We start from the raw sequence: 15,509 nt of genomic DNA on the forward strand, positions 1-15,509 counted from the left end.
GGGCCAGTGATTCTTATAGAGTGGAGAACGTAGCTTGATAGACTTTAATAATAACAATTACTGCAATATAATTTTCTCTTCCGTAACATTCGACCCTATAGAGAAAAGCAGGAAATTAAGGCCGGAGTGTCGGCATTTTCACAGTCCAAAATTCTTTCAGATCCAGGAGTAATCTTTTAATAACTCCGGTCATTACCCCTGATGGAAGGCGACATTTTTGCCAGGTTTTTAAAACACTTATATTCAAGGAGTTCTTTTGCTTTATGGGAACAGCTTAATCTCGAGTTCGACTCGACTTTTTAATATGCCATTTTCTGCTGATTCCCGCGCGAAAGCGCTCTCGAGTTATTGCTGGAGCGGAGCTGAGAATTATGACTTTTCTTCCTTCCATTGGTTCTTTATACAGAGCCAGGTTCCAATAATCGGTTGTAATCTTGTTCCTAAGTTTGTTATTTGGACGTCGTTGTCTTTTGACAAATAATGTTTCTTTGCGTATTCTGTTTTCTCATTTCTTTGTATTTGCTGTTGTTTTGCCCAGTCACTTCTATTTTTCGTTTAGGGCCATATGGGTAGGCCACTTGGTTTTCAGAAACTTGGTTTTATAAGTCACTCTTTGTTTTTTTTGGAAGGATGTTTACTCATTCTGTGTGATATAGTGCTCCATTAGGTCTTAAAAAATTACTTCCTTCTTGGTGTTTTGTACCTGATGGCTCATATTTTCGTGTATTTGCTCAAACCTTATATACCCGTTTTGTTCTCTTTTGCCAGAATTCAGAGGACAAATTTTTTTGCAGATATGGCTGTCACTATCTCTTTTCACCTCAGGATAATATAGATGTCCCTAAAGGTGTACCATTCGATTAATTCTTCCCAGCTTACAGGTGTTTCATAATCACTCATAATCTCCTCGGATTGACCAGTGCTCCTTCTTCGAGACCTAGATTTTGTTAATCAATCAATCACCCTGAGCTTGTCGCTGGAGGGAGAAGTCTTACAAGAACCAGTGAGTTAAGTGTTCTCAGCTAGGGTAAGATATGGCGCTAATAATTGAGGATTCCAGCGACTGTCTTAAGACCTAGACATAATCAATAGAGACAATCAGTACAGGTGTAACAGGAGAGAAGTCTTACAGACAGTGTCAGAGAGTAGGGGAAAAGAATAGTATTCAGGGAACCACGATTGTAGTAAACACAACATACCTGTAGAGACGTCTACAGGTGTCAATTATACTTTTACAGCTGAAGAGACGTCTACAGGTGTAAATTATACTTTCACAGCTGAAGAGACGTCTACAGGTGTAAATTATGCTTTTACAGCTGAAGAGACGTCTACATGTGTAAATTACGCTTTTACAACTGGTCACTCCCAGGACTTTCTGAATTCAAATCATTGGTTGTGATCCGAAGTGTGTAAAGTAGTTTCGATTTTTGTACATAAAGTTCTGAATAATTAAGGTATCATTGTTTAAATGAGTAGGAGTGTTTTATTAGGCATGCTTAGGAGTTTCGACCATACCGCCATTCTTTGCTTGAGGACTCCCGAAACAAAAATCACACTCTTGTAAATAATGGATAAACTTTAGGCCTATGATGAAAATTCCAAGACTGTTTTAGTTTTCTGTAAAACTTTATTCTGCCCGCACTTTATTGTCCGCATCACTTTTTCTGTGCGCACCCTGTGCGCACTTTTTCTCTGTGCGCACTCTTCCATAATTTTAAACTGCACTGAGGCTGAGGGCTGCAGAATTGGTATGTTGATCATCCACCCTCAATCATCAAACATACCAAAATTGCTGCCGTCTAACCTCAGTATTTTTCAGATTTTGTTTAGGGTTAAGGACAGCCATAATCGTGCTTCTGGCAACAACTATGAGATAGGTCACTACCGGGCCGTGGTTAAAATTTCTGGGCCGCTGCTCATACAGCATTATACCAAGACCACAGAAAGATAGATCTATTTTCGGTGGCCTCAATTATACGTTGTAGCGGCTGTGCAGAAAACTCGATTGCGCATTTATTACTTTTTTTTTTTTTTTTGCAAGGATAGGGAAGTGTGTCGTCTTTGCATTGACTAAACATTAAACTGTCATAATGTAATTGCTTGCCTTACTGTATATGTTACAATTGACTGATTTCGTATCGTCTTCTCTATCTTTTTCCCCAAGGTATGACATTTCAAATGAGGAATCTTATGCAGGTTCTTTGGTCAATGTACTTATTGTTTTTCAAGAATATTTCTTAATATCTCCTTATGGAAATCTTGACGACAAACAACACCTAAAACAAAAATGATGATAAAATAGGAGAACAGTATATTTTCGTATGAAAATTTATGTACGGAAATTGATTTCCTAAATGAAAATGCTGAGTGTGTAAACATACTAATTATATTTCTATTTTCAGGTGGAGCCAAGCTGAGGTAGGTGACAAGTGTTCTGCAACATTCGTCGAAAATAGATTCCTAGTGAAAGTCGGTCAGTGAAGTATGTCTTCTTCTTCTTCTTCTTCTTCTTCTTCTTCTTCTTCTTCTTCTTCTTCTTCTTCTTCTTCCTCTCAGCTTAGCCCGTTGCTATACGGGGTCGCCGTTTTGGATGATCCGCTTCCATCTACCTTTGTGGTGCGCTTCTGCCTCGTCAAGTCCCTTCTCTCTCTAGTCCTTTCTCACGCAGTCTCTCCATATCTTTCTTGATCTTCCTCCTCCTCGTCTTCTTCTTCTTCTCCCCTGCACTTCCATCTCCATAGCATTTATGCCTTCCAATATGGCCTTCCTCTCTTCTCAGTCACAGGTGCCCTTACCGCAAATTCCTGAGATGTATGCTAGTATTGCACCAGTCTCGGTTTTTTTGCCATGCCCCTAAGGTTAGATTAGGTTAGGTTGGGTTACAGTAGAATAGGTTGTGGGAAACATAATGAGATTATTTTCAACTAGGCCGAAAGACAGAAAAAAGAAAATTAAAAAAAGAAGAAAAGAGACGAAGGTGGAATGCATGAACTATGAACCAAAAATGTTTCAGTTTCTGTAAACATTTATGGCCTCGGTTCTGAGGTCAGAGCTCTGAAATCAGTAACATGTGATCCCGTGACCTTGGTTCTTAATCAGGTCATGGCTGATGACATCAGTGATGTCTGACCTTGGTTCCTGAAGTTATGATTTACATTAGTTGCAGACATATTGTGATCTCGTTTCCGAAGGTTAAGGCTGACGTCAGCGATGTCTGACTTTGGTCCTTGAGATCATCGCTGACATCAGTGATGCCTGACTTTGGTTCTCGAGGTCATTGCTGACATCAGCGATGTCTGATCTTGGTTTTTGACGTCATCGCTGACATCAGCGATGTCTGACTTTGGTTCTTGAGGTCATTGCTGACATCAGTGATGTCTGACTTTGCTTCTTGAGGTCATCGCTGATGTCTGACTTTGGTTCTTGAGGTCACTGCTGACATCAGTGATGTCTGACTTTGGTTTCTGAGGTCATCGCTGACACCAGCTGCGCATGACGTCAGCTCCTGAGGTTATAGGATATAAGTGATTCATTCGTTGGGTAATGGCTGACATCACTAGGTGTTTGCCTTGGAAGCCTGAGGTCATTGCTGACATCAGCTTTGCGTGATCTCCGTTCGTGTCATGGCTGACATCAATGACTCGTGACCTCTTTTCCTGAAGTCATAACCAATTCATTTTGCGTGACCTTGACCCCAGAGGTCATTGATGATTTCAAAAGCACACGAAATCGGTTGTTGAGGTCATAATAGGTAGTCAGTGTCACGTGACCTCGGGTACTTGGGTCATCAGAAACATCATTTATTTCATATTCAAATGTTGCAAAATATCAAGCCTCCGTTGACGTGGCTTCGTTAACCTTGCTTTTTGCGACGCCAGGTTAATGGACACCAACCGAAAAGCTCTGCATTAATTTTAAATTGAAATCTAATGCTGAGTACCTCGTTTATACCTAACGTATTGAAGTATTTGTAAGAAAGTAATACTGAATGATGATGATGACGCGAGAATTTTGATCAAGAATTTTTTTTTCCGTTATTTCTAAATAATTCATTTTCGGCATCGAATATCATCGTCGCTATGACTAAAGTTTTTGATGCCGAATTAATCAGCCGGTCAATCATCGCCTTGTTCTGACGTCACTTGTTGGTTTTCTGTATAGTGTAAAGCGATGAATACAACTGTATAATGTACTACCTCTCTCTCTCTACGAAATCAGTCTCCTTTGTCGACAAAATATTAGTGCATAGAGAAGCTAGATGATCTATTTATTGATTACATTTGAATAAACGGAGAGAGAGAGAGAGAGAGAGAGAGAGAGAGAGAGAGAGAGAGAGTGTCTCCTCCTGAATTGTGAAGGTGCATAATTGGGCAGCTTTTCATAAAACATCGCCGCAAAGTTAAGGCGCTGAATACGTCATGCCACGGCTACTGCAAGATGAATCGGCCGGAATCTAATGAGAAATGACCATACAGACAGAACCGCCGGTTCGATTAGCGAGGGATACTTCCATTATGGGCGGCGCGTTCCATAATGCATCGCTCGGCCCGAAGCCTCCGACGGATTATACCGATGAATATGGGCGACAGTTTTTCCCTCCATTTTTCACGGGCGCGTTCATTACGTCAATAAGCGGGAGGCGGCGTGACGTTCCCATCAAGGAAGGCGCTCCTGAATGTTTGAGGAGGGCTATGCGTTTCGGCTCATGCAATACGGATCGGGATGAGTTCGTAATGAATCCTCCTTGATGCGCGAGACGAACAGGTGTCCGTCAGGATGATTATTAAAGGCGGCATATAATTCATCATCTGTCAGGGAACGGACATTGGGCTGTTGGGATTAGTTTACATAGAACTGAATTAGGCATCGGATTCCCGTTCCTCTATTCCAGAGGGAATTCAGGCTTTCGCACTTCCTTTTTTCTCTTATAGTCCTTATCTGATTCCAATAATTAATCTGATTAATTTGAGAGCGAAAGCAATGGATAGGGCCGGCTAATGCCCCTTTCTAGTCTAGACCCGCAGGGCTGGGCAGAAAGGAAAAATGGAAGAGGGAGATTGTGGTTTAACCGCGAAATAGGCGATAGACCTTCGGCCTCTAAAGGGAAAACAGAGGCAGCAAGAGAATTCCATTGCTTGGTTTTAGTTTTCACCAACCAGTATCATCATCATTAGTGCTTTTTAGTTTTCTGAAAAGAAAACTATTGTGCCGGCTTTGTCTGTCCGTCCGCACTTTTTCTGCCCGCCCTCAGGTCTTAGAAACTACTGAGGCTAGAGGGCTGCAAATTGGTAAGTTGATCATCCACCCTCCAATCATCAAACATACCAAATTGCAGCCCTTTAGCCTAAGTAGTTTGTATCTTATTTAAGGTTAAAGTTAGCCATAACCGTGCTTCTGGCAACGAAATAGAACAGGCCACCACCAGGCCGTGGTTAAAGTTTCATGGGCAGCGGCTCACACAACATTATACCGAGACCACCGAAAGATAGATCTGTTTTCGGTGGTCTTGATTACACGATGTACAGAAAACTCGATTGCGCCGAAGAAACTTCAGCGCATTTTTCACCTGTTGCAGTTCCATTTTGTTTTGATCCATCTTTATTTCTTTAATCCTTTTTGATCATACAAGTAATTTTAATTAAAGTTCTTGGTTTACTTTTCTTCCTTTGATCAGATAAGTAATTTGAGTTAGACTGATATGCTGTCTTTTAAAAAAATAGATCGAAAATTCTAATATGATCCTTAGTTATATTTGTAGCTTTGTCGACACTTTGAATTTTTACTGTGAGTTTTGTTCTCAAATTCAATTGGCAAGAATTTTTTTTTTTTTAGTATTTTCATGAACCAAATAGATTTATTTGTTATTTTATGTGTATTTTAACTATTACTATAAAGTTCAAATACCATGGTCTTATCCTGTGGCTGACGAACCTTCTGATATTGAAAATGCTAAAGAAGTAGTACTGATAAAGTTTTTCAGCAGTATCTTTGATTTAACGTAAAGCTGTCTCCTTAAAATGTTTTTTCTAAGGCGTTTCAGAAAACATTTTATGCGTTTGCTCCGTAGGGGGATAGTGCCGTCAGTGCACCCCGTGCGGTGCACTGTAGGCATTACTTAATGTTCTTTGCAGCGTGCCTTCGGCCCCTAGCTGCAACCCCTTTCGTTTCTTTTACTGCACCTCCTTTCATATTCATCTTTCTTCCACCTTACTTTCCACCCTCTCCTAACAATTGATTCATAGTGCAACGGCGGGTTTTCCTCCTATTACCCCTTTCTAACCTTTCACTGTCAATTTCCGTTTCAGCGCTGAGTGACCTCATAGGTCCCAGTGCTTGGCCTCTGGCCTAAATTCTATATTCAATTTAATTCAATTCACATCTCCTCAATATCTTTTATATAATTATTGTCATGTTTATGAACCCTTTTGCATACCCGTTCTCTCTATCAACTTCTGGCCCAAGGAATCTCCTCCGTCTATTTCAGCTGTTTTCTCACAGATCCCCCTTCATTCTCCAACACTTCTGCCATCACCTTTCCTGATGAGATTTCTCCATCAATCCCTCCACCACCTCTCTCCAACACCCTTCTCCACCATCTCCGTGACTCCAACCTATATCTTTTTTAAACGTCATTCTCTTCTCCAACTCATGGTTCCTCCCATATCTTATCATACCGCTTCTCCTTTTTTTTTTACACCGACTATAATTTTTCCTCCACCTCCTTCTTTCTTATTATTCTCTATTTTGTTTTTTTCACCATCCATTTCAATCATTCCCAGTTTTTAGTTTTCTGTAAAAGAAAACTATTGTGCCGGCTTTGTCTGTCCGTCCGCACTTTTTCTGTCCGCCCCCAGATCTTAGAAACTACTGAGGCTAGAGGGCTACAAATTGGTGTCTTGGTCATCCACCCTCCAATCATCAGACATACCAAATTGCAGCCTTCTAGCCTTAGTAGTTTCTAAGATCTGAGGGCGGACAGAATAAAGTGCGGACAGAATAAAGTGCGGACGGACAGCCAAAACCGGCACGATAGTTTTCTTCTACAGGAAACTAAAAACTGTCAACTACATAGGACAGACCACCACTGGGCCGAGTTTAAAAATTCACGGGCCGCGGCTCACACAGCATTATACCTAGACCACCGAAAGATAGATCTATTTTCGGTGGCCTTGATTATACACTGTATAGAAAACTCGACTGCGCCGAAGTTTCTTCGGTGCATTTTTTACTCGATTATTTTTAAATCCCCATCACCCTCGCATCCATCTTTCTACTCCAGTTTATTTATTTATCTTTCTCCTAATGGCTTTCTCCACCGTCCCCATCAAGCGCTCCGCTGCATCTTTTCTCTCCAACTTTCATCATTTTATCTACCAACTTCTCCTCCGCTCCCTCCTCACATTCTTCTATCCTTCTCCTTCCCAAGGCTGATTTCTTCAGCCATCCTTCATCCCAAACGGACGATATATAAATACATCAGTGTTTTAGGCTCACCGAAATAGGTGGGTATGAATGAGTGTGAGTTTCAGAGGGGTATAAGTAGCACAGAATATATAAGAACTTCCGGAAGGCACTTAAATTTGAAGGAATGTGAGCTTTAGCAAGACAAGTAAAAGGAAGGAATATAAGCTTTAGGAAGGCAAGTAAAAGGAAGGAATATAAGCTTTAGCAAGACAGGTAAAAGGAAGGAATGTGAGCTTTAGCAAGACAAGTAAAAGGAATTAATATAAGCTTTAGCAAGACAAGTGAAAGGAAGGAACATAAGCTTTAGCAAGACAAGTAAAAGGAAGGAAATAAGCTTTATCAAGACAATTAAAAGGAAGGAACATAAGCTTTAGCAAGACAATTAAAAGGATGGAACATAAGCTTTAGCAAGACAAGTAAAAGGAAGGAACATAAACTTTAGTAAGACAAGTAAAAGGAAGGAACATAAGCTTTAGCAGACAATTAAAAGGAAGGAACATAAGCTTTAGTAAGACAAGTAAAAGGAAGGAAATAAGCTTTAGCAAGACAAGTAAAAGGAAGGAAGGCTTTACACAAGTAAGGAAGACATAAACTTTAACAAGACAAGTAAAAGGAAGGAACATAAGTTTTAGCAAGACAAGTAAAAGGAAGGAATATAAGCTTTAGCAAGACAAGTAAAAGGAAGGAACATAAGCTTTAGCAAGACAAGTAAAAGGAAGGAACATAAGCTTTAGCAAGACAAGTAAAAGGAAGGAACATAAACTTTAGCAAGACAAGTAAAAGGAAGGAACATAAGCTTTAGCAAGACAAGTAAAAGGAAAACATAAACTTTAGCAAGACAATTAAAAAAGGAAGGAACATAAGCTTTAGCAAGACAAGTAAAGGAAGAAACATTAACTTTATAAGCAAGACAAGTAAATGGAAGGAAATAAACTTTATCAAGACAATTAAAAGGAAGGAATATAAGCTTTAGCAAGACAAGTAAAAGGAAGGAACATAAGCCTTAGCAAGACAAGTAAAAGGAAGGAACATAAGCTTTAGCAAGACAAGTAAATGGAAGGCACACACAAGCTTTAGCAAGACAAGTGTAAAGGAAGGAATATAAGCTTTAGCAAGACAAGTAAAAGGAAGGAACGTAGCTTTAGCAAGACAAGTAAAAGGAAGGAAACAAGCACAGCAAGACAAGTAAAAGGAAGGAACATAAGCTTTAGTAAGACAAGTAAAAGGAAGGAACATAAACTTTAGCAAGACAAGTAAAAGGAAGGAACATAAGCTTTAGCAAGACAAGTAAAAGGAAGGAACTATAAACTTTAGCAAGACAAGTAAAAGGAAAGAACATAAGCTTTAGCAAGACAAGTAAAAGGAAGAACATAAGCTGTGATTAAGACAAGAAAGGAAGGAACATAGCTTTAAAGACAATTAAAGAAGGAACAAGCTTTAAAAGGAAGGAATATAAGCTTTGTTAAAGACAAGTAAAAGGAAGGGAACATATTTTAGCAAGACAAGTAAAAGGAAGGAACACAAGCTTTAGCAAGACAAGTAAAAGGAAGGAACACAAGTTTTAGCAAGACAAGTAAAAGGAAGGAACACAAGCTTTAGCAAGACAAGTAAAAGGAAGGAACATATTTTAGCAAGACAAGTAAAAGGAAGGAACACAAGCTTTAGCAAGACAAGTAAAAGTAAGGAACATAAACTTTAGCAAGACAAGTAAAAGGAAGGAACATAAGCTTTAGCAAGACAAGTAAAAGGAAGGAAATAAGCTTTAGCAAGACAAGTAAAAGGAAGGAACATAAGCTTTAGCAAGACAAGTAAAAGGAAGGAACATAAGCTTTAGCAAGACAAGTAAAAGGAAGGAAATAAGCTTTAGCAAGACAATTAAAAGGAAGGAATATAAGCTTTAGCAAGACAAGTAAATGGAAGGAAATAAGCTTTATCAAGACAAGTAAAAGGAAGGAATATAAGCTTTAGCAAGACAAGTAAAAGGAAGGAACATAAGCTTTAGCAAGACAAGTAAAAGGAAGGAATATAAGCTTTAGCAAGACAAAGTAAAAGGAAAGAAGTTTCAGCAAAAAATCAAAGGAAGGAACATAAACTTTAGCAAGACAAGTAAAGGGAAGGAACATAAGCTTTATCAAGACAAATAAAAGGAAGAAAACATAAGCTTTAGCAAGACAATTAAAAGGAAGGAACATAAGCTTTGGAAAGAGGGTCCGAAAGAAAGGAACATGAATTTAGAAAGACAAGTGGAAAGGGTGGAAAATAAGCATTAGGGAAGCAGGTAGAAGGGAGCAATGTGAGAATTAGGAACGAAGGTAACAGGGAGGTCAACGAGCTTTACAAAGTGAAGTGAAGAAGGAAGGAAATTGAGTTTCATTAAGGCAGGAAGAAAGGAAGAAAGACAGGAAGGAAACTGGGTTTCATTAAGGCAGGAAGAAAGGAAGAACTAAACTTTACAAAGACGAATAGAAAGGAAGGAATCTAAGCTTTATGAAGGCAGGCAGAAAGTGAGGATTATTAAAAACTTTATATGACAAGTTGAGAGGAAAGAATTATGAGTTTTATGAAGTCTGGTAGAAAGGATGGAATATTGACTTTGGGAACCAACGTAGCAAATAAACAATAAGAACATTAGGAAGGTTGGTAAACGGGGATGAATATTAGATTTAGGAAGAAAAGTAGAAAGGAAATAATAGTAGCTTTAGAAACTCGGGTAGAAAGGAGGGAATATTAGCTCTAGGAAGACAGGTACAAAGGAAAAAACAAGAGCTTGAAGAAAGAAGGTAGAAAGGAATGCACGTGAACTTAAGGAAGGCAAGTGGACAGGAAGGAACATAAACGTCAGAAAGGCTGGGAAAAAAGAACGTAAGTACCAGGACGCTTATAAGAAACTGAGAGGATCTGAGCTCTAGGAATGCAGTTAGAAAAGCAGGCATCTAGAAAGGATTTGGGAGAAGCAGCTAGAATAATGAACGCTGGCTATAGTAAGACAGTGTAAAGAAAGGATGGATAAGGTGCTTTAGCAACGTCATCGTGGCTTCGGGGGCGGGGGATTCAAATCCCTTAAAAACGAGCGTATTTGACTCTAAAACCCACTCTTAATTGTTGGTCGGTCCATTATTAACCATAATCAAGGGGATAGCCCGCAGTGAACCGAGTGAGAGTGATGACCGGCGCGAAGCCGAGTTATTTTGGCACGTATGCACCCTTCGCCTGAGGGTCATTTTCGCGTGCGGCCGCTCCGCTGTCGTTACATTTACTCATGCTTCATTCCTGTGCAAAATTAAGTTGTAACGGAGGTAAAAGGTGGAGTTCACGCTGATATTTAACGGCATGGAAAATGCGGAGCTATAGTTGAGGAAACTCTAGTGGAGGACTTTGTGAGTTTTTTAGTCTGTAATCAAACTCTCGGTCACCAAATTCTTGAATTTTCAGTGTGTTTTTTTTTTCTTTAAGGATTTGTAGGGTGGCAGGAATTTTTGCGGACGTGGGCTGCCTTTATTGCAAATGTACTTCATGTCATACAGCTTACAGCTTCCATAGATGCTTTTATGCTGCAAATTATTGTTTATTATACTTCCTGTCTGTCTCTTTCCAAACCCGATGATGTTATGGCTTTGAGATTCAGCGTTGAAATTAGACCAGTGTTTGTTGTCACATATTTCGTATCTGTGATTCAACAGCGTGTGGAATAACTCTATTTTCTGTTTATTTCTTTGTCCTTTCAAGGTTCTAAATACCATTAGTTTCAGGTGCTTGGGTATGAAATGATAATTTTTAAGTCATTCTTGCCTGCGGTAATTTTGCTATTTAGTTTCCGACTTTCAGAACTGATGCTTTTACCAAGTGTGTTTATGAAGGAGAGAGAGAGAGAGAGAGAGAGAGAGAGAGAGAGAGAGAGAGAGAGAGAGGAGAGGAGTCTAGCCAATTCATATTTAAGAATAGACGAAACTCTGATCAAGAGGCGTGACATAATAAATATGCTCTTGAACTTCTCATTTATTTGGAAAGATGTGAGCCACTACTCATGCAGAGGAATTTTCTTATTACCTCTTATATAATCACCTTATGCAGTAGGCTGTTATTATTATTATTATTATTATTATTATTATTATTATTATTATTATTATTATTATTATTATCTCAGAATGATTTTAATTAACCAAGTGAATCCAGTTCTTACACAATCGTAGGCCTAATCAGTTGGCTATTATTATTATTATTATTATTATTATTATTATTATTATTATTATTATTATTATTATTAATAATAAAAAAAACAATGAATCCAGTTTTTACACAATCGTATGCCTATACAGTTGGCTATTATTATTATTATTATTATTATTATTATTATTATTATTATTATTATTATTATTATTATTATTATTATTAATAAAACAAGGAATCCAGTTTTACGAAATCTCCCTGACCTTTTAGGATTTCTTCTTAAACGAGTTAAAGAAGCTAGACAGCTAGGCATGAAAAGCCCAGAAGGGAACAGAAGATGGGGGCAGAGTGTTGAGCAAAGAACCTTGAAGACTGCCTTCAGTGAAACGATACAGAAGATCTCTCCCTCCTTTTGGGGTGTTTTGCAACAAATGGGGTGCAAAGCTGCCCTCTGGTTCAAGAGCCCGTGCTGGTCAAATGCCAGATTAATTTAACAATAACAGTAAATTAGGGATTTTCTCTGGTACCTTTCGTTTGTGGGGTATGATAAGCTTACTTTACTCGGACAGCATTGTGACCCACTGCTGCTTGCACCAGACACCTCCCTCCGTGCCACTTTGTGCTATATAAGTCCGGCTGTTATATAAAATTTCAGTACCCGGCGACCAAAGATTCTTGGCTCTTTTAGATAATAGATTGTGAGATGACGCATTGAGATGACGTATTTGATTGAGTTTAGCAAATTTGACAAGAATCTAGTCTTATGGTATCATACAGTCTGCCTCTGTGACATTGTATTATAGTGAGCGAACCCCTCTGAGCAATGAATAAGTAGATTAACAGATGAATGAATAACTAAGTCAATGAATAAATTTCCCCTCTTACAAGTATTGCGATTTTCCTAGGGAGTTCTTAAACGAGAAAGGAATATATAGTTACAAACGCTCAATTTCATAAAGAAGACTTAGTTTGTGTTTCTCACAGCCTAAAGCAAATCGTTTTTATTCCATTAAGTTTCAACGCCGTAATGCCGTCAGTGCACCTCATGTGACGCACTGTAGGCATTACTTAAGGGTCTTTGCAGCATCCCTTCGGCCCCTAGCTGCAACCCTTTTCATTCCTCTTACTGTACCTCCGTTCATATTCTCTTTCTTCCATCTTACTTTCCTCGACCATCTCCTAACAATTGATTCATAGTGCAACTGCGAGGTTTTCCTCCTGCTACACCTTTCAAGCCTTTTACTGTCAATTTCCGTTTCAGCGCCGAATGACCTCATCCTTTGGCCTAAATTCCATATTCAATTCAATTAGCTCTGAAGGTACATTGAACCCAACAATATTACCATATAAGAAAATCATCTCTAGACCTTGACATTACCAGAGGGTCTGCTTTCACGCTGACTAATAATAATAATAATAATAATAATAAAATTGTCTCTAGATGACAATACCAGAGCTAAGTAATAATAATAATAATAATAATAATAATAATAATTTAGTAAACAGCAAACTCTCGGTCACCAAATTATTGATTATTATTATTAGAATTTTCTTATTATTATTTGTAGATGTTGACAGATTTTTGCGGACGTGGAGCTTCATTAAACTTTTTAACATATAATAATAACTTCTGTCAGCGGAAATATGACCAGCTACCGGTAATTGTATAATAAGCCGTTCCACGGAGAAAGAAAAAGCAAAGGACAAATGGCAAATTTATTGTTTATTAACAGCTTGTCTCTTTCAAACCCGATGATGTTATGGCTTTTGAAGGTTCAGCGTTGAAATTAGACCAATTGTTTGTTGTCTATATTTCGTATTATTCAACAGCGTTGGAATAACTTATTTTCATTATTTCTTTGTTTTTCCAAGGGTTTAATACCATTAGTTTCGGGTGCAAATGATCTTGATCATTGGTTACCAGAGTAATTTGCTGTTAGGCTGTCTCATCAAACTGATGCCTTGCATTTAAATATATTTCAGCAATTCATATTTAAGAATACCTGTCCTGTCCGGAGCGGAATAATAAATATGTCTTGGAACCGTAATTTGTTGGAAAATCACCACTACTCATGCAGAGGAATTTTCTTATTACCTCTGTATAATCACATACACTATTATTATTATTATTATTATTATTATTATTAAAGAATTAATTATCTCAGAATGATTTTAATTAACAAGGACAAGTTCTTACACAATCGGGCTAATCGTTGGCTATTATATATATATTTTTTATTATTTTTTTTTTTATATCCTAATAATAAAAAAAACAATGAATCAGTTTTACACAATCACGTATGCCTATACAGTTGGCTATTATTATTACTGGAATCTTTCTACGAAATCTTAGGCCTGACCTTTATTTCTTCTTAAACGCTAGACATTAAATGGAATTTGAGCAAAGAACCTTGAAGACTGCCTTCAGTGCGTTGTGCAAGGCGCACGTGTCCCTCCTCATCTCCTTCCTTTTGTAAAAATGGTGCAAAGCTTATGGTTCGGTTCCTAAATTGGGATTTTCTCTGGTACCTTTCGTTTGTGGGGTATGACTCCTATACCGCATTGTGACCCAGGTTTCAGAAGTTATCCCTGTGCCACTTTGTGCTAAAGATAAATCATACCCGGCGACCAAAAGATTCTATAGCTCTTTTAGATAATCTGTGAATGACCATTTTCAGATTCCGTATTTGATTAAGTTTAGCGGTATTTTCTGACAAGAAACCTCTAGTCTTAGCGCTGGATGACCCCACAGGTCCCAGCCCCTGGCCATTGGCCTGAATCTGAGCAATGAATACGCAGTAGATTAACAATTGAATAACAGTTCAAAATAAATTTCCAGTTACGAAGCAACATTTCCTAAGGAAGTTCTTAAACGGAGGAATATATAGCTTATAAAACTGTAAATTTCATAAATTTTAGTTTGTTTTCTCAGTAAAGCAAATCGTTTTTATTATTAAGAAGTTTCAACATAATAACCGTCAGTGCACCTCATGGCGAATTGCCAAGTCTTTGCGGTTTTCATTTTTACTGTACCTCCGTTCATCATCTTACTTTCCTCGACATCTCCTAACAATTGATTCAGTGCAACTGTAGATTTTCCTCTACTACACCTTTCAAATGCACTGTCAATTTCGTTTCAGCGAGTCATTTGTTTAAATTTTAATAAATTTTATTATTTATCCATATAAAGCTCATGACCTTACTCTGCTTTCATAGCTAATAATAATAATAATAATAATAAATAATAATAATAATAATAATAATAATAATAATAATAATAATAATAGTTAGTATTAAACAGCTTGAACCCTAACAAAAGAAACTCTCTAGATGTTGACAATACCAGAGGTTCTGCTTTCATAATAATAATAATAATAATAATAATAATAATAATAATAATAATAATAATAATAATAATAATATTTGTCAAGTAAACAGTTCGTCCGCACTATTATTCTGTCCGCGCTTTTCTGTCCGCAATTTTTCTGTCCAGATCTTGACATTGGTTATGAAGGATCACTGTTAGGCTGTCAAACTGTCCACCTTGCATTTTTAACATATTTCACACTTTTTTTCTCCGTTTTTTCTGTCCGGTAATTTTGTCAGCATCCCCCTTCTTTGTCCACACTTTTTTCTGTCCGGACAAATGGCCGAATTTTTGTACTTTTCTGTCCAGCACTTTTTTTATGTCCGTCTTTTAAATTTTGTTCCCGTGTGTTTCTGCCATTAAATTTCTGTCCGCACTTTTTGTTCCCCCAGTCCGCACGTTTTTTTTCCTTCTGTCCGATTTCTGTCCTATACTTACTTTTCTGGTCCGCTGTCACTTTTTAAAGATAAATCATACAGATAGCTTTCTGGTCCAATCTGCTCGCTCCAGA

The 15,509-nt window shown here is 38.0% G+C and overlaps 1 long non-coding RNA gene across 1 annotated transcript in view; it reads left to right on the forward strand.

The window, feature by feature from the left end:
* The window catches only part of LOC136844363 (uncharacterized), a 263,377-nt gene that overhangs the window by 138,778 nt on the left and 109,090 nt on the right, over positions 1-15,509 (forward strand). The window contains exon 2 of the long non-coding RNA XR_010854833.1: positions 2,403-2,418. This is a non-coding gene — a long non-coding RNA (uncharacterized lncRNA). The remainder of the gene's footprint in view (positions 1-2,402; positions 2,419-15,509) is intronic.

This window comes from Macrobrachium rosenbergii, chromosome 12, assembly GCF_040412425.1.
Source record: "Macrobrachium rosenbergii isolate ZJJX-2024 chromosome 12, ASM4041242v1, whole genome shotgun sequence".
NCBI classification, from domain to species: domain Eukaryota; kingdom Metazoa; phylum Arthropoda; class Malacostraca; order Decapoda; family Palaemonidae; genus Macrobrachium; species Macrobrachium rosenbergii.